Raw genomic sequence first — 25,786 nt, forward strand, 5'->3', positions numbered from 1 at the left:
ATGAGACACCAATCCTATTCAAATTAGAATAGTCAATGAACACATGTGTGAGTACTAGTGCAAGCTGTTTCAAAACAACCACTTCATCCTGATGATGATGCAGCAAACTAAGGTTATGTAGTTGATTAACATTAGAGAGGACAAAAGTTAACGTATTGAATTTTAAATCAATTATTTTAGGTCTCATCGAAATACAAACATTAGCTGAGATTTCTGTCTACTGGTTTAAACAAAATAAGGTTTTAAACAAAAGAAAGGTTTCTTGCAGAACATTCTATGATCTAAGATGCTAATGCATGGGGTGGTTTCCACATAATATACAATATAAGCACGAGTCCTTATTCACCCTTTTAAGAATGAGGTAAAGCATTGTTTTGTGGCGTCTGATACACAGAATCTGCTAAGCTGAAAATATTGGGCAGTAACCTAAAACAAATATGTAATTTAAAAAAATACACTATTACCTCACCACAAAAGAGCAAATTTTTGTATTTTGGATATGCATAGCTGAGTGACATTTAGACCAATCATACTTTAAAAGAGCATGAGTCAAAACTCTTCATTTCTGCCACATACACTACTTGCAAGTTGAACCTGATTACCTAAGTAATAAGGTGGTAAATTATAAATGATATAGGACAGTTGTAAAAGTGAACTCACATAGTTACTAAACATATTTTAAGTGGACTAAATCCATTGCAAAATCTCTACAAGTTGGCAAGCACATAGCAAGGCAGAAAATTGCAAATCAAATCAAATCTCTCAATCTCTCTCTCTCAAGCTCTCTCTCTCTCTCTCTCTCTCTCTCTCTCTCTCATACATACACACACACACACACACACACACACACAAATGTTGGTTGGCTAGGCTAGGGACTTAGTTTTGATTTCTGCAATGTCTCCTGTGTCTAGAATAGAGCGAAGTAGGCATACAGTAAATATTATCTAAATGAAAAAATAATCATATTTTCACTGAATATCTCTGATTACATGTCCTGAGCAGGCATGGATGGGGCACAGTCAGTGGAATAGATAAACCAACAGAAGGGAACCAAAACTAATATTTTCTCATCATCAGGTGGAACAGACCTGAGAAACATACCTCCCATAAAGCATAATGTTTAGGGACTGTAGCAATTTCCTATCAGAGTTGAAACAACCAAATGTGGGACCTAACATGGAGGTACAAGAGGTGTCAATGGGAAATGGAAAAGAAATGATAAGGAATTTAAGGTGGCTATATTCAGAAGTCCAGATAGGAAAGCGACCACTAAAATGCAGGAAAACCCCATCACTACATTACTGGAAGAAACCTTTATTCTAGGAAGGCATCCCAGAAAGTAAGACCAAAGATCCAATTAAGGGAGCAGGGATGAATTAGGTTAAAATCAAGAAACCAGAAATTTGTATTTCCAAAGTAGAGACATATCATGAGTTTTAGATTACAAAATGCTTAGTACCTCATGCCAGGTCCTACAATGTGGGAGAGTAACAGATCTCCTATCCACTTATGGGATAAGTCTAGATGCCTGGTGTGTTCATATAATCTGGTTACAAAGAACAAAGTGATTTAGAAATCAGAGGAGTCAGACCTGCAATAGTCTGTTTCCTTATCGTGAGACATTTGTTCTCCCTCCATACCATGGGTCATCTGTGTATACTTTCATAATATTATTCTCCAGCTAAATCCCTGATCAAGGAAATAAAGCTGGGAGTAGGAGACTAGGCATCCACAAATATAATGCACAATGGGAAGGTTTTCCACTCTGAAGAGATACACTGATAGGATACTTGGAAGACATGAGCTGCATGTATAGAATATTCCTTCTATGAAAAAGAGTCAACAGATTCTTTTCTCCTTATTCACTGCAGCGATATGATTTCTCTTGTCTCTGTCAAACAGTCAAACCACTAATACCTAGTATTTTCTCTAACTTAATCTAATCAGTGTATTCTAAGTTTCCCCACTCCTTGTCAAGCCTAGTTGGCAAATAGTAACAATATTATATAGTTTGTGATAATAAATAGGAATAAGGTCAGCATTTACTATAAGTCTTTAAATTGTTACATGATCCTATAATAGGGGTATTACCAATATCCTTATTTTACTGATAACCAAATTGAGCCATGAAAACAAAAAGGAATTTGTACAAGGTCACACCCCTAGGAATCTGGAATTCAAATTCTGTTAGAATTTCGGACTTGAAAGCCCTTGCTCTAAATTACTAGATATACTGAGCTAATCTCACTGACCTCCTTTGATAAACTTGTAGTTTCTGTGCATGATCTCTAATCTAGTATGACCCTTTTTTAAAAGACCCATATTCTTTCCCACACATGTTAATTTTTCAATACAGTTTTACAGTGCACAGCAGTCATAATGTAGAACAATGATTGAATCTGATCTATAGGTCCAAACCGCCATAGCAAAGGGCAATGGTTTCATCTCATTTCACTCAAACTCCCCTCTTCATGCCAAGAAAAGCATTTCAACCATTTTCAAAGAGAAAACTATGGTATTGTGCAAATAACAGGCTATTTAGACTATCTGCAGGGACTCTGAATACCAAGCTTTCTTGAAGACCTGAAGCACATAGACACTGTGAAGTCCATGTCAATTCAGGAGATTTCATTCTAATTATCAACCCCGGAAAAAGTTGGAATTAGATTATGTGGAGGTCCTTTACATATAAAGTATACTAAGAGGAACAACACTGTATCAAAATATTAGACTGTCTTTAAATCATAACCTGAATTATGTACTAAGGTAAAAATATTATGCTTACTTTGTTAAGTTTTGGTTTTAATTAGTTAACATATACCTATCAGGAGTTTAACAGAATAAAATAACAAGGCACCATACTATATGGCTGTGATTAGCTCTAATATCTGAGAAAAAGAAATACCATTACCCTAAAGCAGCAAGGAACTAAAAGAGCTGGAAGTACGTTTTATAATGAATCAAAGACCAGAAATAAAAAATGGGCCCTTCAAAAGGCAGACTTTCCCATTAAGAAGTTGATCAAGCACTAAGGTGCAATTGCATTCTCTAGACATTAGGAACTGATGGTACAAAGAAGACTATCTGCTCCCAACTCTTGAAGAACTTTTTTAAGTGAAATGTCTTAAAGAACATCCTGCATAGATAAAAATGTTCTTGGGCCTCCCCAGTGGTGCAGCGGTTGAGCGGTGGGTTGCGAAGCTGCCCACAGCCTCTGCGGGGCCAGTTTGATCCCTGGCTGCTCCCCGGCCACAGGAGGAGGGTCCCACATGGCCCACAGACCTCTCCTGCTGCCTGCTGCTCCCCTCAGCAGTGTACTTCCATCCTTCTGCCTGCTCTGCTCCCCGCTCTGGCTCTGATGAATTTTCTCACCCTCCAGCGCTTCTGACTGTACCCAGTGCTTGTATAAATAAATAAATCTTTTATATATATATATATATATAATGTTCTACATTTTCTCTGTCTAATATGGGAGACAAAAAACACACATGACTACTTAAGTTTATTTTTTTTTAATAGAGACATGTTTTATTTATTTATTTATTTGTTTGTTTGTTTGTTTATACATGTACAGTCAGAAGCACGGGAGGGTGAGAGAATTCACCAGAGCCAGAGCAGGGAGCAGAGCAGGCAGAAGGACCGAAGTACACTGCTGAGGGGAGCAGCGGGCGGCAGGAGAGGTCTGCGCGCCATGTGGGACCCTCCTCTGGTGGCCTGGGAGCAGCCGGGGATCGAACCGGCGCGGCAGAGGCCGCGGGCAGCTTCGCAACCCAGCGCTCAACCGCTGCGCCACCGGGGAAGCCCGTGACTACTTAAGTTTAAATTAAAATTCACTTTACTGGTCATATTAACCACATTTTAACTGCCAAACAGCCAAGTGTGGCCATTTAAATTTAAACTTATTAAAATGGTAATACCATCTAGGAATGCCACTCTTAGGCATTTATCTAAAGTATATGAAAACACTAATTCAAAAAGATATATTCACAGCTTTATTCACAATAACCAGACATGAAAACAACCTAAATGCCCATGGATAGATGATGGGATAAAGAAGTTTGGCACATAAACTCAATAGAATACTACTCAACTATTAAAAAAGATGAAATCTTGCCTTTTCAACAACATGGGTGGAACTTCAGATGATTATTAGTGAAATATGTCAGAAAGTGAAACATAATTACTAGATGGTTTCACTTATATGTGGAATATAAATAACCAAAGCAAATAAACTGGCAAAATGCAGCAAAATTAATTCTTAGACTCTGAAAAATATAGTGGTTACCAGAACAAAAGGGGAGCCTGGGGGTAGAGAGGGTCAATTTTATAGTGTGAGGGAACTAGAAATTTGGTAGTGAGTGAATGTAGCATACACACATCAAGGTGTGAAGCTTATGAAGTCTAAATTAAAAATTTAGTTGCTCAGGCATACTACGCACAATTCAAGTGCTTTGTAATCACATGTGGTTCATGACTGCTAATGGACAGCACAAATATAGAACATTTCTGACACAGAAAATGTCAAAAGAGGAAAGCATATTGTTTATTTTTAAGAAACTATATGGGCTTCTTTAAAAGAAATCTTAAATCATTAAGAAAAGAAAAAATGATGGTCAAAATTCTGTTTAAGGAGAAATCTTATCAACTGGAGGCAAACTATATACATAACATACCTATAACCAAATGAATAATTTATCTTATATTGGTTTTGAATTCGTACATGATTATAACACTGTTAAGCAATGCCTTAATTAAGGATAAGATTAGGCACAAAAAGTTTCCAGTTGAGAAATTTTCTACAAAAAGAAGTTAAATCCATTAAATTCTTGATGTTGTAGTCAAAGACAATCAGTATGTGTTGATATAGCAGACTCTCAGGGAAAGAATGAAATTTAGGATAACAGAGATACCATTGAGGTGAATTATTTTGCTCCAGCAAACCTCATGCTGAGATTTATTTCTTCTTCTAGGTAATGCATAACAAAGAAAGTCAGTGGAGTGTGGGTCTGTATCAGCGGGACCATTTAAACTGATGCATTAGAAGACTAGTAGTGGCTTTCACCTCATTCTAGCCATGGGCCTATTGATGTTCTCATTAAGAACTAATATTCCCAGTGATTTCAAACTTATCATAAATATTTAAGTGGTATCATTTCTAAAATGAGAGCTTCCTCCCTGCCCTTAATTCATGAAAGGATCTCAACCCATCTGTTACAGTTTCCAAAGAGAAGCATAATAGGTGGACCACAATGATGGACCTTCAATATCAACGGAGACTCAGATACACATCATATAATGAACACAAAAATTGTGCATAGTATAGTACATGTGCCTTCAACTATCTAGTTTACATACCTGGATGAAGGACTTATGTTTTGGGGGGTAGCCTTTCTGCTACCATTTCAGAACTCTGGTCTTCAATGACTTACACCCATAAAAGACTCAATAAGATAGTTTAGTTTCTGAAAATTGGTTTTTTCACACATGACATAATTTAATTTAATAACAATGATAATGATCATGTTAATTGAAGGAAAGGAATTCACTGAGCATTGCCACAATGTCTGGCATTATTTTGAGCTGTACAAAATTTTTGAACTTGGCAGGTTATATCCTGGCTTCTGGTTCAACTGGAGCATCCTAGGTGATACATTGCTCACCTCCAGGAAAAAGAAACCCGCCAGCATGAGTATGTATGGAGGCTGCCTCACACCAACAAGCCTACACTAAAGGATTCTCAGACTCTAGCAGGGTATCTGAGAATTCAGCTCAATTCTGACACTATCCACCTGTGTTAGATTCCACAGGTTAAGATTCCTCAGTATCCCAAGAAGCCACCCTCCACTTCAGATACCAGGTTGTTACCTGTGCTTCTGACCAACTGGCTATATAAGTCAGAGGTTTGTAGGACATCCTCCTCAGGTTTGATAAATTTTCCAGAGTGACTCAGAACTCAGGAAACATATTTATTCACTAGATCACCAATCTGTTACAAAGGCTATAACTGAGGAACATCTAGACAGAGAGATGGATAGGGCAGGTTATGAGGAAAAGGTACCGAGCTTCCACGTCTTCCCCAGGAGTGCCATTCTCCCCCAAATTCTTACTTTTTAACCAATTCACAAGCTCTCCAAAACCCTTCCTTTTAGGTTTTCATGGAGGTTTCATTTATGCTTGATAAACTCGTTGGCTATTGCCAACCTTTAATCCCTCTCCTCTCCCTGGAGGTCTGAGACTGGACTAGATGTTTCAGCCCTCTAGTCAGGTTGGTTTCCCTGGCAACCAGCCCTAATCCACAGGTGTTTTCCAATAAGTTACCTTCATTAACAAAACAAGAGATCCCTTATCACTCACACACTTAGGAAATGTAAAGGATTTGGGGATCTGTGAGCTAAGAATTGTACCAAATATACATGAGAAATATATTTTGATTATATGACTGATTAAAATATATATTCCTTCAAAAACAAAGAAAATAATCCAGTCAAAAAATGGGCAGAAGAGCTAAAACGAAACTTCTCCAAAGAGGAAATACAAATGGCCACCAGGCATATGAAAAAATGTTCAACGTCACTTGCAATCAGGGAAATGCAAATCAAAACTACAATATGATACCATCTCACACCAGTGAGAATGGCACATATTAAAAAAAACTAGCAACAACAAATGTTGGCGAGGTTGTGGAGGGAAAGGAACTCTCCTGCACTGCTGGTGGGAGTGCAAAATGGTCCAACCACTATGGAAAGCTGTGTGGAGATTCCTCAACCTACTAAAGACAGAGCTTCCATATGATCCAGCAATTCCACTCCTAGGTATTTACCCAAAGGACACAGAAACATTAATTCCAAAGAGCACCTGCACCCCTATGTTTATAGCAGCACAATTTACAATAGCTAAGCTTTGGAAACAACCCAAATGCCCAAAAATAGATGACTGGATCATGAAGATGTGGTACATATACACCATGGAATATTACCCAGCATTCAAAAAAGATAAGCACATGCAATTTGCAGCAACACGGATGGAGCTAGAAGGGATCATGCTAAGAGAAATAAGCCAAAAAGAAAAAGAAAAATACTGGATGTTCTCACTCATATCAGGAACCTAGAAAACCTAAATATGGACCAGGAAAAAGAATAACTATAAGAAAGAAAAAAATTAACAAACAACTATGAACCAGAGACACTCTTTGTGGGGTAGGGGAGGGATTGGTGTCAAAATCGGGGTTGCAATTGTATGGGGAATATAAAAGAAAAAAAAAGAAAAAATATATATATTCCTTATAAATCACAATATCACCTGGTTATGGAAGTTAGTCAACATGTTGGCACATACCTAGTGTTAAATAGTCTGTTTTCCCTTTCTATTGTCCTCACTGCAAACTCATCTTTCACTGGAGTTTAGATTTTTTTTTTTAATAATTCTGTTGCTAACTCTTTTTTGGAATTATTTTTATAGCAGCTTTAGGTTCACAGCAAAACTGAGAGGAAAATAAAAAGCTTTCCCATATAACCCATATCCCCACATACTAGTCTCCCCTATCACCAAAATCCCCTACCAATGTGTCACATTTGTCATAATCAGTGAGCCTATGTTGACACATCATCATCACCCAAAGACCATAGGAAAAATGTTTGATATGACCTGAAACAATCCTTTTAAAAATAGACTCTCATGCTTTCTTCCACTCACTGATCCATGATAACGCTCAGTATAAATCCCCAAATCACAGCTCTAGTAAAAATCTAACCATGATAAGTGATCAATTTTGTTATTACAATTATCAACCATTCATCCGCTCCTGCTTTCCTGCTTACTGGTTTCATTACATGGTTAAAACTCTCCCGCCCCTACTGCAGCTCATGGGATACTTACCACCTTCTTCTCAGGGAAATGACTGACTTATGTCACTCCCAGGTACAGGCTACTTGCAGACATAGCTAATTAGATTAAGAGGGCATATCTGAAGCAAAAAATAGTCAAATGAATTCTTCCTAAAATTTTAGAATTAGAATTAAAGTTAGTCAGTCTGACCTGGTGTTTGAAGGGAGGAGATGAAAATTTAGGAAATCTGACTTAGCTACATTCTGCCCAATATATGATAAAGGGGCAGGGGGAGAAAATGAAGCCAATTTGCAGGAATAAAAGTGTGAACTCTGGCAGCTTCTCAGTTCACACCTGTATCCCCAGACCCATGCTGAACACCCCACATGGACAAAGGCAAATGATAAAAATCCTCCTTCAAGAAAGATTGTTGGGCCTCCCTGGTGGCGCAGCAGGTTGAGCGCAGCTCTGTGAAGCTGTCTGCAGCCTCAGAAGCACTGGTTTGATTCCCAGGCAGCCAGGGAGAAACCCACATGGTGAGACCTCTCCTGTCTCGCCCACTGCTCCCCTAGCAGTGTTTTCGGTCTGTCTGCCTGTTCTGCTCCCCGCTCTGTCTCTGGTGAATTCTCTCACCCTCCCTCGCCTCTGGCCTCTACCCCAGTTCTTATATAAATAAAATAAATCTTTTTTAAAAAAAGAAAGATTGCTGTGCCTCTAGTATGTGCATCTCCATCTCCTTTCCTTTTTTACTTTTAAATGACTGTTTTTGTGTATCTTTTTTCTTCTTCTTGTACCAAGCAAAGGATTCTCTTTTTTTTAAGGCTAACCCCCTCAATTTTACTTGGGCCCACTCTTTTTCATCTCCTGAGTATTCTTCAACAGCTATTCTTTAATTACTCCCTCTTCCATACACCTTTTCATCTTCTGTTTCCATATTTCCAGGAATTCTCCTTAGTTTTCAAGTGTGATTTTTCCCATCACTTTGTCACTAGAGAAAGAGGTGTGCTCTTTGTAAACCAATTCTGAGTTCTGGTTACCTGCAAGTCACCTGGTTACCTGCAAATCACAGTGTTAAACATTTGGCATTTGTTAACAATAAGTTCACAGTTCTGCCTGCTGCATGAATCTGTTCCCATTTCCTGTCCACACTCAAAGCTTCACTCGCCCCAGTAAACTGTTCTCTGCCCTCATCATACCATGTAAGCATTATCATAAAGGGTACCCATGGACTCCCAATCACCAAACTCTGTTACTTTCTTATTTCCACTGTATTTGGCCTTAGTATCATATGATAAAATGTTTTCTCTTTCGTGGTAAGTAGAATCCTGAACAACCCCCACATATTTCCAAATTGTAATGCCTAGAGCCTAACATATAACACACTGTATTATGAAAAGGATTTGGCTGGACTAATTACAGTTACAAACACTGAGGGAGTGAGTTTCACAGAGGCGAAATTTCATGGATTTTCCAGTTGAGCGCAGTTTAATCACATGAGTCCTTCAAAACCAAGGGTCAGTCAGTGAGACATCATGGAAGAAGAAAGAGCGATCTGAAGTAGAAGATGGATAAAATCCACCATCGCTAGCTTTTAAGATGGAGTAAGACAGCCAGGAGGCAGAGAATGCAACAAGCCTCTAAAATCTGGACGGGCATTCAGACAACAAGCAGCAAAGAAAGGGAACCTCAGTCTTACAACCATAAGAAAGTGAATTCTGCCAATGGCTCTAAGAACTCTCCAGAAAGGAACACAGCCTGCTGAGCCTGCTGACATTTTGATTATAATCTGGAGAGACCTATTCCAGAATTGTGACTTACAAAGCTGAAGATAATAATTTTGTGTTGTTGAAGACACTAAGATTGCGGTACTTTATGCAGTAACTGAAGACTAAAAACAAGACTTTCTGAACGTCTTTCCTTGGCTTTTGTAAAAATGAATTTCATGGGCCTCCCCAGTGGCACAGCGGTTGAGCGCTGGGTTGCAAAGCTGCCCGCAGCCTCTGCAGTGCCGGTTAGATCCCCGGCCGCCGGTGAGGGTCCCACATGGTGCACAGACCTCTCCTGCCACTCCTGCTGCTCCCCTCAGCAGTGTACTTTGGTCCTTCTGCCTGCTCTGCTCCCCACTCTGGCTCTGGTGAATTCTCTCACCTTCCAGCGCTTCTGACTGTACCCAGTGCTTGTATAAATAAATAAATAAATAAATAAGTAAATAAGTAAATAAATAAATAAATAAATAAATAGATCTTTTAAAAAAATGAATTTCATGTTTTTTTCCCTAGCTCCTTCAATTTTTCTTTGGCTCTTTTTTATTCCCATTCTCTCTATATATAAATAATTCCTAAACTTTTGTTTCCATTCCTATTCACTTCTAATTATTTTCAGTGTTCTACTTCCTCTTTTTTATTCCTCTTCTCTATTTTCTATTCCTCTTCTATTCTTCTACTTCCTCTTCTGTAGTCCAGTCAGGGCTGAACCATAAAAATAGATGTTATTCTAACTATTTAAACTATAGAGAGATTTAAATACATAATTTTAGCACTACAATGATGGAAGAACCAAAAAGCTAAACTAGGTAAAGTGAAACAACCCAGAAATTAGTACAATGGTAAGTTACCACCATCCCTTCTTTGGGATGCAAAAGTAGAAGACAGAGTAACCAAAGCTGGAGTCACACAGAAGTTACTGCTGTCAGAAGTACCACCTAAAGCAGAGCAAAAAAGAATCCACTTTTTTCCCTCCTTCTCTCCATTCTCCCACTAGTGCCTCCCATTGGCCAAATCAGCAGGAAGGAAACTGACAGCTGACATGAAACCTAGTAAACACAGATGGCAGGAATCAGCTCCCTCATAATCAGGGGGAGAGAAAAGAATAGATATGAAAGCATAAAAACAGTTAGATGACATACACCCTAATTCCACTCCTAATTTCCTCTCACCTTGACTACTTGTAATAGTCTCATAATTGGATTCCCTGCCTCATGTGTCTCAAACATATTATAATACTACTGCTAGATGAATCTTCCTTAAGCACTAATTTAATTGCATCACTTTCTTCTCCAAATTTTTCAATAGTTTCCTATTACCTACTGAAAAAAATTCCTAATGCATTTTCCTGGTGTGGTAAATGGTTACTCTGATGGCTACTAATGAACCACATCTATCAGTATTCATGCCCTCTGTAACCCCCTCCTACAATGAATTTAGACTTGACCAATGGACATTAACAAGCATACCGCATGCTGAGGCTTGGTATCAATTCGAACACTGAAACTTATCTGCGGGAATGCTTGTTCTTGGGATCCAGCCACTACATAAGGCTTCTAAAATAGCACAGAAGACCTATGTAAAGAGAAAGGTTATCTGTGAATGGCAACATCCTGGACATTTCTACCCAGTCAGATGAGAGATTCCAAGTGAGACCAGCAGAAAAGCCCCAGCAAACCCACAGAATCATGAGCAGGTAAAATGGTTTTACTCAAAAATTCCACTCCAGGGTATCTACCCTAAAAAACCAAGAACACACACACACACACACACACACACGGTGTCTTTTTAAGCCACTAAGCTTTTCAGGGTGGTTTGCAATACAATGCTAGAAAGCCAAAATATACCAGCTTCTTTCACAATTGTGTAAGGTCAAATTCTTTTAAAAAACCATTCTTCCATAGTATTTGCATCAGTTCAGCTTCTTGGAGCAAACTCAAACTGCTACACCTTCTATTAAAAGCCCTCCTCAATCTGGCTCAGTCAGCCTTTCCCTGCTCATCCCTGACTACTCTTTTTAAACACCTCCCTCTCCAAGCAGTCAAATCATAGATTCTCAAACCTGCCCTTCAGTTTCTCAACCCACTCTCCTTACCCACAATGTAACCTTCTGTTAGTGTACAATGCTAGTAAACAATGGTTTGATATCACCTCCAATAGGAAGTATTACCAGATCACCACAAATAATCATCTCTTTCCTCTGTAGCACCCTCAAATTTAATGTTTATACAGTACCTATCTTGCATTATAGTTAGTTCCTTCATAGAACTGGGACCTCTCAGAGAACAGGGTTGGATCCTTAATACATCTTTTTCTTTCATCACCTCCCAGACAGTACCTTATAAGTAGTATACACTCCTCAAATGTTTATGGACTAATGCAATTAAGTATCAGTTAATTTGGGGTAACCAAGAAGAAAAAGAAAACAAGTAATATGTGTCTACCATTAGAATGAAAACTGTTGGGCATGACAAAAATGCTCAAAAAGTACTTGTAAATTGAATGACAAGTTCATGTGATATGTTATATGAACCTTGTATTTCATCTCCCTTACACACAGTGTAGCTCCCAAAATGTTTGAAACATTTAAAGTTACAATTACAATTTTCTTCTTTTTTCCTGCAACTCATTTTCTCCTTCCTCTCTTTGTATTACTTTCTCTCCCCAGGCACTACTTTTTTTCTCTTGCACAAGGGCAGGGAGACTTTTTAAGGAAGCTGCATGCTACCCAAACCCCATGCCCAAGTCCATGGAGATATAAGGGTCACTACAATTATATTAATCTGACCTCTTTCTTTCCATATAGATTCATTTCCTGTGCCTGGAACCAACAAAACAGTGTGTTTTCCGAGTCCTAACCCTTTGAGGGTAAATTTTAATTTAATCATTTAAAAATGATAAGAGCAACCAAGCTTTTGGTTAGCACAAAATATCTAGGGGATTGTTACAAATATTTGGCAGTGTTCACTAAATAGGGAGGAAAGCATATTTGGCCAAATTGGTTATAAATGCAAAGCAATTTTGTGGAAAATTAAAAACTAGAGACTGACAATGAACTGGCACCACACCGCATGATAATTTCTGAGAGTGTCACTTAAAAGAATCTACCTATCCATACGCCTCCTTTTTTTTTTTTTAGGAAAAAATGGGTTTGTACAAAATTCTAAATTATAAACCAGATTCATATTCCATACAATATAATATAATGGAAACAGCAGGGGCTTTGAACTGAGACACCAGTTTGAATTCCAATTCTACAATGACATTTGCTGGGTCTGTTATTTCAACACAATCACCATCTTTCCTTAAGAGCAAAACAGGGATAAAAACCCTTACCACACAGAGTGGCTATGAGTGTTACTGGTATGAACACAGGAATAGCACACTATCTGGTGTGCTGCGGCTATTCAACTACTCAAGAAATGACATGGTTGGTATTCTTAATGAATCTTTTTCCCTTACCGGCACCCAGAACAAGACTTTATATATATTACGTGTCCTGCACCTGGCCCAGCAGAGCTAAGGAATCATTTTCATGTTTACTTCTTTTCACTGACTCAGTTTTGCAGTTTGCTTACTTAGCTAATGACAAGATAGGTCTTGAAGTCTGGGGATCATCCGTTCCTCTCAGACTCGGCAAGGCCTCACAGTAATGCACAAGCTGGCAGGTAGGACTCAAGACCCCAGCCAAACTCTTCACTTGGAACTGTAAGGAATATAGGCGATCCAGGATTTCTGATCTCAAGCAATTCAAAATATGTGAACACACACATACACCTATGAAATCACAACAACAAAGATCCATCAGATGTTTTAGAACATTTTATAGAATTTTGTGTACTTTCATATCAAAGATTCCATTTAATCTTCATCAAAGCTCCCAGTGCTTCTGAGGTAGGTAGGGAAAGTATCAGGTATGCCAATCATAAAGCTGAGGAAACAGTCTCAGAAAGGTTTAGCGATGTGCTGGGGCCACACAGGTGCTTAGTGGCAAGACCCAGATTAAGTCCCGGGTCCCTAGATAGGCTATCCAGAACACTTCCTAGTGCATATTATCTTGTTGTGCTTTCCTTCCCTACCTTTAATTGCTATGTGACTTTAATATACCCCAAAGCAAGAGATAATCATTCATTCATTCAAAGGCATTTCCTGAGTGCCTGTTTTATACAAGTCTGTGCTAGGTGCTTGGTGGAGTACAGCAGAGAAGCCACACCCTTGTAAAGATAAGCATTTTTTCAAGGGAGAAGAAGTATGTTTCCATTCATGAGAGTCCAGAGAGGCTTCCAGACAGACATCATCACTCTTAATTGGACCTCTGAAAACTGAGTATCAGAGCAGGCAAATCAACTGAGGCCACAGACTCAGTTCTACAAAAATTCAGCTTTATCTTTTCATACTTCACCTCAATTTCTATTGCAAGCATTCCCTGCCCATAAAGGCAGTAGCCTACTTTCTGTCCATTTGTGTTATCTCGGTCCATTTAGGTATGATGGTTAATTTTATGTGTCAGCTTGACTGGGTCACAGGATGCCCAGATATTTGGCCAGTATTCTGAGTATGTCTGAGGGGTGTTTCTGGATGAGATAAACATTTGAATATGAACTGGTAGACTGAATAAAGCATATTGCTTTCTGCAATGTGGGTGGGCCTCACCCATTCTGTAGAAAATCTTAATAGAATAAAATGCTGACTGAAAAAGAATACTTTCTCTTTATCTGATTTCTTTGAGTTGTGACTTTATTCTTCTCCCTATGGACTTGGTCTTGAACTTACAGCATGGGCTCTCCTGGTTCAACCTATGGACTCAGACTGAAACTACAGCAGTTCTCCTGGGTCTCTAGCTCACCTACTGCAGATATTAAACTCTCAGCCTCCATAATCATGTGGGTCAATTCCTTATAATAAATCTTTTTTCTCTAGATACATAAATATCCTCTTGGTTTTGTTTCTCTGGAGAACCTAGCTTAATACCCTTAAAGGTGGAGATCTTCTCCAGCTGGTAGCAGAGAGGGAAGTTAGAGGTTTAAGGCACAAGAAGAATTTTATACCCCATTATTGATGTGATGATGAAGTGGGAACTCAAGAAAATGACAGCCGCAGTCCTACAACCACAGGAATTAAATTCTGTCAGCAACCTGAGTGAGCTTGGAAGCGGAATCTTTCCCAGAGCTCAGCCAACCCCTTGATGTCTGCCTTGAGTGTATTTGAGCATAGCAGCCAAATGAACCACACTGTGCCCAATTTTCTGATGTACACAGAACTCTAGGGTTATAGATGTTTTAAGCCACCAAGTATACAGTAATTTTCCATGACAGCAATATAAAATTTAGTTAGCTATCTAAATTTATATATAAGCATATAATTTATTCATATAAGCACCTATACATGAAATTCAGAATAACACATGTGTATGTATATACAAATATAGACAGATATTGCCCAACACATCATAAGTACTAATAATGATAACTAGAGCTGGCAATCTCCACGGCTTATACCTGAATTTACAGGTTCCTCCTTAACCCTTTCTTGGTGACCACCTCCCTCCTAGCCCTAATTACTTCAGTAATTTGGTGATCAAATGCTCTCCAGGGACATAATTTTAAATTAATTCTTTAAACAAGTTTCTCTTACTAACAAATACAATCAACACTGAAGGTTTTGTGTGTGTGTGTGTGCGTGCGTGTGTGCATGCGTTTTTGTGTAAAACCTTGGTCCCCAAAGCAGACTGTTTCCACTGTGCATGAAGAAGGCTGAGAACAAAGGCAAAGGAAAGTGGCAAGTAAGCTGAACTAAGTGGCTCTGTGGCCTTCCATCATGAAAGAGAAGGGAGTTGCAGCTTTCCCATGCATAAGTAAATCACCATGTGTTACTTTAAGTGAAGCCTTCCTATAATGAAGCTTTCTGCATGGTGACTAGTATCCAAATCTGACAGTTGTCAATCACAACACAGGTCAAATACCTCACTATTATGGGTAGGAGCCTATAATATCAGAGACAGCTAGGAACATCAGAGGTTATTCAAATTGGAAGGGTTCCGTTTCGGAGGACAGAATTCTCTAACAAGTTCAAGCAGCATGAGCTTATTATACTGTGGATGAGTTGAATAATGTACCTTCAAAACTCATGTCCACCTACAACCTCAGAATGTAATTTTACTTGGAAAGAGGGTCTTTGCAGATGTGATTACTTAAATTAGTAAGAGGCCACAATGGATTAGACTAGGCCCTAAATCCAGTGACTTTTTAAGAAGACCATGTGAAGACAGATACCCACAAGGAAAAAGGGCATATTAAGAGTAGAGGCAAAGACTAGGATGACACAGTTACAAGCCAAAGAATGGCAAAGACTGCTGGCAACCACCAAAAGCTAGGGAGAGAAGAGCAAAAAGTCTTGACAGAGTTTTCTGAGAAAGCCTGGCCATGACGATATCCTGATTTTGAACATCTGGGGCCCAGAACTGAGACAATACTTTTTTTGTTGTTTTCAGCTACACAGTTTGTGGTAATTTGTTATGGCAGTCCTAGAAAATGACTATACTGAATTAAATGACTCAGAGAACTTCTATGGGGAAAGACTACTGAAGAAACAGATAGCAGGCTAAGCTTCTGGAAATAACCCTAAAGTCCCACTGTGGAGGAAGTTAACCACAGGAGCCACTGCTTCTGATTCACATAGGAGGCCGCCCTAATTGCTGGCTTTAGAATCATGCTATCTCTGCCACTATGGAACATTAATTACAAAAGATAGCTGACGCTCTTTCTCTCTCCCCACTTAATTCAGTTCCTAGTTTGAATCGCTAGCAAGGGGGTCAGATGTATGGAAATTAATTACATAATCTCACTATAATGGAGTCTGGAAACAGGTTTTAGCTCCCCAGAATTGTATGATTCTAACACAATCAGAAAGGTTAGATTCCACAAGAATCACTCTAGACATCAAAGTGTCTTCTCCTAGTTCTTCAGATAAATCCATATTCAACTAACCTTTACTGCAGTCTTCACATTGACCAAGCATAGAACACATGACTCCTCCGACACTATTTTATTCATATTCTTAATCTTTTAAGGCATCTTTTGATTTCTTCATTACATCTATATAGAAACTGAAGTTCAACAAGACTTTTAATGTCATTTTATTACTTCACAAATATTTATTTAACATTCAACAGGTATTTAGTGAATACCTACTGTGAGTCAGGCTTGCTGGTAATAAACAGTGAACAAGAAAGACTCATTCCCTAATTCCAGTGCTTAATTTTTTTTAAATAAGTGGGTTATTTTATTTTTTTAATTTTTAAAATTTTTTTAAAGATTTATTTATTTATTTATACAAGCACTGGGTACAGTCAGAAGCACGGGAGGGTGAGAGAATTCACCAGAGCCAGAGCAGGGAGCAGAACAGGCAGAAGGACCGAAGTACACTGCTGAGGGGAGCAGCGGGCGGTAGGAGAGGTCTGCGCGCCATGTGGGACCCTCCTCTGGTGGCTGGGGAGCAGCCGGGAATCGAACCAGTGCTACAGAGGCTGCGGGCAGCTTCGCAACCCAGCACTCAACAGCTGCACCACTGGGGAGGACCTAGCGCTTAAAATTTAATGCAAATGTTTTCATCTTTGGTATGCCTAAGAGTCTTTTGAGGCCATAGGTTTTTGGTACACTGCTAAGTCTCTAATACCCACAATCTTGGAAGAAAAACACAGGTTGAGGGGTGGTGATTATTAGGGTGATTATTAAATGGTGAACCCTAATTCCATGATTCCAGGTCCATGTTCTATTGATACACTTAAAATTCCTCCAGGTGCCAGGCAGGTAATATGTGGAGAAGGAGGATATAAGTCAATAGGTGGTAAGGCAATCATTTGTAACTGAACCAGATGCGGCATCTGCCTGGTGAAACATAACACCTTCTCAGATTATTGAGGGTCTGTGAGTATCCAGGCTGTAAGGCCTGCAAGGTTCCTCAGCCTCTTCTTTACCTGGCATGAATCCAGGTGAGGAAGAGACTCCATTGCCAAACCAGCTCCTCTCACAGCACCTCCCACATGGAATTGTGGCTGCTCTTGTCTTGTCAGTCCTACTGGTCTTTAAATAACAGGTGGATGGGGACTGAGATCAAGAGAAGTTTTTAAAATGTGTAGATTCACTTCCCCAAATATTGTTTTAAAACATTTTTTATTTTAAAATAACTATTTAGTAAAGAGAATTCCCCTATATGCTTGGTACAGTTTCCTATGATGTTATCCCCTTTAACAGCCACAGCGCAATGATCAAAAATAAAAAACTAGCATACTAGGGCCTCCCCTGGTGGCGCAGGTGGTTGAGCACAGTGCTGTGAAGCTGTCCGCAGCCTCTGCAGCACCAGTTCGATCCCGGCTGGCCAGCGAGGGTCCCACATGGTGTGGCAGACCTTTCCTGTCTCACCCGCTGCTCCCTTCAGCAGTGTATTTCATCAGTCTGCCTGTTCGGCTCCCCACTTTGTCTCTGGTGAATCCTCCCATTCTCCCATGAATCTGGCCTGTACCCCGGTTCTTGTGTAAATAAATAAATAAAAACCTTTAAAAAAAATCCTAGCATACTATATATACTATATATACTAACATACTCTAAACTGTATATATAACTATATACAATAAATGTTTAATATATATTTATATGTGAATATTTAAATTCTAAATATATAACTATATATATAAACATACGATAATCTATAGACATTGTTCTGATTTCCCCAGTTTTCTCCCAAAATTAACTGATTTATTTATTATTTTTTTATTTATTTATACAAGCACTGGGTACAGTCAGAAGCGCAGGAGGGTGATAGAATTCACCAGAGCCAGAGCGGGGAGCAGAGCAGGCAGAAGGACCGAAGTACACTGCTGAGGGGAGCAGCGGGCGGCAGGAGAGGTCTGAGCGCCATGTGGGACCCTTGCCCAGCAGCCAGGGATCGAACTAGCCCTGCAGAGGCTGTGGACAGCCTCGCAACCCAGTGCTCAACCACTGCACCACCGGGGAGGCCCCCAAAATTAACTGATTTAAACTAACCCCCACTCCCCGCCAAAGTCAATGGGAATGGAGGGGTCGTAGGGTAGGTGGAGCCCATCAGGGAACAGAGAGAGCCCAGGATGTTGAACTAAACAGAAGGTAGAAGAGAGAGGAAAGAGGCCTAGTGATTGTATAAGTGGCTGTCACCTCACTTCCTCAAAAGGAAAAAGGTTTCCACAGAGTGAACATAGTGGAAGTCACTCCAATTCCATTCACTTGAGAACTAAGACCTCACTGTGGGTGACCTCTTGGGTTCAGAGCAGACTACATCAGAGTCTATATAAATGGTGCCCCTTAAGTTCACCAGTGCCTGAACACAATCATACAGAGCAGGACCAAGCACTGGAACCAGCATGGTATTTGCCAAATTTAACAGCTTTTGCAGGGGTGGGGGGGGGGTTGCAAAGAGGGGGGGAGAGATGCATTTGGGAGCAGAAATGAGAAAGATGAAATTGCTAAAATTGTAAGAATGATCTGGACCAAGGCATATCAGAAAATATATCATTTTTATTGCCATTGGGAAATTAATGATCCTTCTTCATACCTTTATCCAGGCTTATGGGTGGGTAAGCAATTGCCACCAGTACTTTTCTTGGATTACACAAAACTACAGAGATGCAACTAAAATATTTTTCAGAAGTACATGAATAGCAGTAGTTCCCACTACCACCCGCCCCCCTCCCCCATGGGGTAGAAGATGCTATACAAGTTGGGTTTCCGAACCTATGAACTAGAAAAAGGATATGCTTAAGCTAGTAGTAAATATCCTTGATGCTTGCTTGAATATTCAGGGAAAGGGGGATTGGAAGAGTGGGAGGAAAGAAAATGAAATTTCTTACATTCAAGGAACTAGTTTTCTGCCTACATAGAGAGGGAGACTCAAGCTGAATATTTAATATGCAGCATAAATATGCCTGTTTCTTCATTTATAAATGACTTGGAACTGGAATTTGGATGATTAATTCAGTAAGTCACAATTCCTTTGATTTTAGTGTTTGGTATTCTTTTATATTCTATGTTATATGGGGCAGAACTAAGGGGTCTCAAGCAAGTAATTACACACAATCACTTAAAGACCCAAAACTCTTTTTATAAACAGTAATAATGGTTTTGGACGTGGGCATCCCTGAAGCAACTCTATGTGAAAGGAGAGTACTCAACTTTTTTCTGGGGAAGATGACAAGTACATTTCTTCAACGTGGTCAACGTAAAAGCAATGCTGGCACTTCCAAGGAGTATACAAGAAGAAATGCACTTTCTAGTGTAGTCCAGTTCTCAGCCTAGTCAGTTAATGTAATTAATTTTCATTTAACACTACAAATATACTCCATGCCTATAAAAACAATAGACAGAAATGTTTCCATATAATTCATATGTCAAACTCCAATACTCCAATGTGATGGTGTTTGGAGACAGAGTCTTTAGGAAAGTAATTTAAGTTAAATGAGATCACAGGGGTACAACCCAAACTAGTAGGACTGATGTTCTTATTGTAAGAGTATGAGACACCAGAGACCATGCTCTTTTTGCAGGAGCACTAGAGGAAAGGCTATGTGAGGACATAGCAAGAGGTAGCTGTCTACAAGCCAGGAAGAGTTCTCATGAGAAATGAAATTTGCAGACACTTTTATCATGACCTTCTAGCTCCAAAACTGTGAGAAAATACATTTCTGTTATTTCAGTCGCCCTGTCTGTATTGTTTTGTTATGGCAGCCTCAACCAATCACAGATTCTCTCTCTCTCTCTCTCTCTCTCTCTCTCTCTCTCTCTCTCTCTCTCTCTCTCTCTCTCTCCCCCTCCCTCTCTCCCTCCCTCTCTCTCTTCCCCTCCCCTATTTTTCCATACAATGAAGCATACTGCACACATATTCACAACTTCATTTTTCTGATTAACAATGTTTCTGAGATTTCCATACTAGGATGGATAGATAGATAGAGCAATCTATAGATTGACAGATATGAATTAGCTGCCAATGGAAAGATTCTAGGTATAACCTGGATTCGTTCACATCTTCTTGAAAAAACAGAAGAATCGGTATCACTGGCCCAAATTCTCTCCTGAAACCCATCAGTAGCATCTCAGAAGTTGCTGTCCTGTTAAGATGGGCCACATGATTTTCTACTTGCCACCACCCGGCCTAGCTCTCTCACTAGTACTACTCATCAGGTCCCCACAGACACAGGTCCCCACTGAAGATTCCCTGGCACCACTGTAGCTTAAGGTAAGTTATCAGAAAGCATAGTAACTATGTAACTATGTAACACTCTCATCACCTAAAAAAATGAAAAAGACTTTACTCAGAATTTAACATTATGTCTTCTACTCTAGGAAGCTGAAGTAAGAACTGTCTATTTAAGGATTTTAGAATCTTTTACAGGATTGTCACTGAAGACACTGTCCACTGTGTTACTCAAAGTTCTTTAAATAAATTCTTATCCATAAATGTCTGCTGAAGTTTGATTCTGGAATAATAAAAAGGTCTCTTTGGGTGAATGCATATACTTTCTCTTGTCAGAAAATGAATATGAAATAATACACAAACTTCTCTTGCATTAGGAAACAAAAGAAACTTCTAGCTAGACTCAGTGTCCCTTGAGAATTACCAGCTGGTTCCTGCCACCTTAGGAAGTTTCATCTCTCACATTTTATTTAAATCAACAATGAGAGACCCTCACCCTTTAATCACACAGAATCCATCTAGGTTCAAGTTCTCAGTTTTTAGTCAACTTCAGGATAAACTTAGATACGTCTGAAAATTAACATTTTAATGGCTAAAACCCAGTGCCATTTATTTCATTGACACCATATTCAATAATGTAGGTAATCTAAGTTATAAAAATACACAAAGAACCTAAAGAACCTAATAAATCTATTTTCATTTTGAGTGAAATAAAATTACATATAAATATATATATATTTGTTCTGAATTAATTCTCACAGAAAGAGAATGGCTTAACACTGAGTTAGATAAACTTTCGACTTTTCTAATCTCTCTAAATGTCTGTTGAGTCCTGTTCCAATAGAAATCTGCATCATGGAAGTAAGTGGGGTACATATTTTAAGTAGTGAAAAGAGTACTGTTTCTTATTTTAAAATTTGACATTATTAGCATTTAGTGCCAAAGATACAACCCAGTATAAAAATTAATTTCACATAATTAATGACTTAATAAGTCCTAAGTCCGCTTAAAAATTCTAATTACAAGTCGAAAAATCTCAATTCTCACATAAGCAACAAGTCTGTCATTATTACTTATTCTGAAAGCTGATTGTCACTTGAGTCTGCAGTCCTTTTCCCAGATTCTGGATCTAAGGGAACAATAGTCAAAGCATGTTGTTGGACACTTGCTGTCGTGCTGTCATTAGTTAGTTGTGGGAGCTTGAGAAAGTGACTGCAGCAATCAGTTTCTTTACCTAGGAGATGTGGAGGCTGCTGTTCAAGGTTGCTGTGATGACAATCAAATGAAATGCAATATGTAAACATCCTTGGAAAGGTTCAAGTGGCATAATAGTAATAATAAAAGCTAATGTGCACCAAGCAGCCTAGTAAGCAATTTACATATATTAACACAATCCTTACAACAGTTCTATGAGGGGCTTTACTATTCCAATTCTCATATTTTACAAAGAGAAAAACCAAGGCATGGAGTAGGCATTAGACTTGCCAAAGGTCACAAGGAGCCAGGATTTGAACCTAGGGTGTCTGGTTCCAAAACCCATGCTCTTAATCACTTCACTTCCTCCAAAATGCAAGGAATTGTTAAAATTCATAAACTCCCACCGAGCCTGAAAGATAGACATTTTTTTTTTAAACACACCTTTTCAATTTTTTTCCTAAACACTAGCTGATGCCAGGAAAAGGAGAAACAAATCTTCCTCTGCATTTTCCCTATAGGACTGGTTGCTACTGAACAGGAATAGATAGAGCACTGATTATTTTCTAATGTGTTTTCCTACCCATTATCTAACTCCAGACTTACCAGTGAAAGGCAAATACAAACATACACACACACATGCATTTTCATTTGACAAAAAAGAAAAACTAGAAAGAAAAGAAGAAAATGGCTTAGAACTCATAGCTAATAAATGACAAAGACAGGTTGAATTCTCAAATTTTCCTGAATCTAAATGGTGGGCACCACCTATGAACTTATGCAGGTTTATGCCTGGTTCTCACTAAAATGCAACATGGTAAGGTAAGGGGTAACAAAATTAAGTGTTTTGGTCCCTCCATTTATGTTTCTCTTTAGTGGGAATGCAGAGGGCATGAGGAGCGCAGAGGGCATGAGGAGCGCAGAGGGCATGAGGAGAGCAGAGGGCATGGTGGCACAGAAAGAACACTATGTTGCTGAGGACAGGGTACTGGTTTCCAGAGAACACTGAAATAAATAAAGGGAGCCTCCAGGACCAGTATGTGTTAATGCATATACATTGCGGGTACATAAGCTGATCAAGGACTAGGGGTCCAGGGCAAGTGAGCCTGTAGATGAGGTGTCTCTCCTTTTCCCCTGAACCTCAATAACTGAAGTGGAAGGTAGAAGGAAAAGGCATGCTGGGTTCGTCCTAATACTTCCCCAGTCTCACCCTGTAAACAGCAAGAGTCTTTCCCAGGAATAGCCCTTATCCATGTGCTTCACTTCCCAATTGTGGCAGAAGATGGCCAAGAGGTATTCAGGGAATAAAGACAATAGCAGAGGACCTTAAAGAAAGACAAAGGAAGGAAGACGTGAGGCATTAACTTTTGGGAAGAGGCAGTGAAGACGTACTGTGGAAGGGATAAGGAAGGCAACAAATATTTACTGGTAAAGAAACGGAAGCACACAGGACTCACAGTGTTTTTCCAAGATATGCGCTTTATATCCTGCTACAAACTATTTACATCCACATGTCGCTGGTTCATAGCAGCACCAATGCTTCAGCCTCAGAGAAAGAATCAAATCAGTAGGCTATGAAACAACTGAGAAGGCAGAATTACCCTAATCAAGATGAGAGAACTGAGTCCACAATGGTATTAGCCAGGAAAGACACATTAGTGGCAGGTCACTCTGCCCTGGGTTCTGCCTCTTTTCACCCATCACACAGTCCCTCCAGAAATGAAAGCAATCATATTTCTGATAAGTTTTGGAAAGCTGCCATTCACCATATTCTCAATATGTTTGCTTCAACTGTCATCATTTGATTTTCATAACACAATTCTAGTGTGTCTGCCTCCTCCATAGGGGCATGGTATGGAGGGTTTTCAGCTTTAGATGATCTGATACTCCAATCAAATGAATGGGGATTCTCCAGCAAAGCCACATACCCCTTATCCTATAATTCCAGTTGGCAGAGTTTACAGAAGACTCTTTTCATCATATAATAAGATGAAATGAACACGGGCATAGATATCAGAATAGGAATCCAAGCTTGTCTAGCTCTTTCTAGCTGGGTGTCCATGGGACAATACCTAACTGTTCTCAGGCCTAGTTTTCTCCTCCATAAAAAAGAAATGTTGTCTTCTTCCAGGGGCTGTTATGGAGACTAAAGCACATAAGTTTAGTGTCAAGCACATGGTGTGTGCTCAAGAAATGATATTGTTAGTATATATCACTATCATTGTCATTTTTGTTATTAACCCCAATATAAAAAAGTTAGGAAAGCAGAGATCAAAGAAAACTTTCATAGTAAACAAAATTTACAAGCATATATTCTGGAAAACATTTGACCAATTCCTCCTTCATGCTTCCAAAGCAAGGTATAACCATCTCTGCTACAGAATTTTTATCAGTGGAGTTATTTGCTTATGAGTCTGCCGCTGAAGTGGAGTGTAGTAAGCTCTGCAAAATCAGAGAATTTTTATTCATCTTCAGAATCTAAGAGCTTCTGTTGAGGCCCAGCAAAAATCAGAATCAATAAATTCTAATTGAACGAAAAGCTGTAAAATAAATAAATAAATAAAAACATTTCCTCCAAAGAAATTCATCCCACAAGTTGATTTGGAGATGTACTACTAAATGAGTTTATAATGCTTCCCTAAATGTCACCAAGAGGTAGCCAACCTAAACTGTAATTAATTAAAAGTAATCTGTAAACTTGTCAAGTGTAAACTGTTACAATAGGATGCTAAATGAAAAGGGGAAGAACGATGTAACAACAGAAGCAGGTGACAATGGTCATCAGAAAGGAAATGTGGGAGCGGGAAGCAGGGTCTGTCTCTCCTGCTCTGCTGGGGTATGAGGGCGCTCAAACTGGGAATATTCTGGCTCTTCAGACAGAAACATCTCTTGGGACGTGAGAGACAATTCATCAAGCTACCCAGGCTGACAGACTGTCCCTAGAGGACATCCAGCTCTGATTCTCTATTCACCAAGAAACCTTCTGAACTGTCATGCATTTTTCCCGAGTGAACTCACAGTTCAGGCCAGGTTTTTCTTCGGCTGTAAATGAATAGATCTGCATTCTCACTTACATATTTGAATCAGAATGAGAGTGAGTGTTAACATCAGCCAATTATTCATGATAATCATGCCAAGAAAAATATAAATACAATAAATTTGCTAGTTCTATACAACTGAGGACGAGATATTAAAAAGAAAAAGTTAGAAGGTTCAAGCCTGCTAGACTTACCTGTCTTATTATTTCAACAAGAGATTAAAAGGAAAAGCTAAGGCCTTGAAGGAGGCCCCAACCTTCAGTATTATTACTCCCAATCGGGTCCTTCAGAGTTCAAAGAAGCATTATATGGACAACAACAAAAACAATTTCTCTTTTCTCAATAGACATCAAGCAAAAGATCCAAAGGCAATGCTGTATAGTATTGCAAAAGAACTAACGGCTAACTAAAAGGAAGAACTTTTGATGGAGTAAGTGATATTAGAATTATTATCAAATATATCTATACAGTCCAAATTCCTAAGATTTTTCAATACAAGTAGATAATTATCATTCTAATATAGCTAACAGTCAAACCTATTCTCTTCGTCAATTCTATTCATAACTCTTCAAATGTACTTATATGGCCCCCAAATAGTTTGCTGCTTCAAAGTAAATAAATTGTTTTATATATACAAAATAACTACCAGAAAGACATTTTTTGCAACTTTTTAACAAATTGGGTTGGCATTGAATAGATTAAGTGTAGAAAACCTGTGGTCTATGAGCCAACAGAAAATTTTCATCT

Source organism: Talpa europaea (genome assembly GCF_964194135.1).
Source record: "Talpa europaea genome assembly, chromosome: 4".
Lineage (NCBI taxonomy): Eukaryota > Metazoa > Chordata > Mammalia > Eulipotyphla > Talpidae > Talpa > Talpa europaea.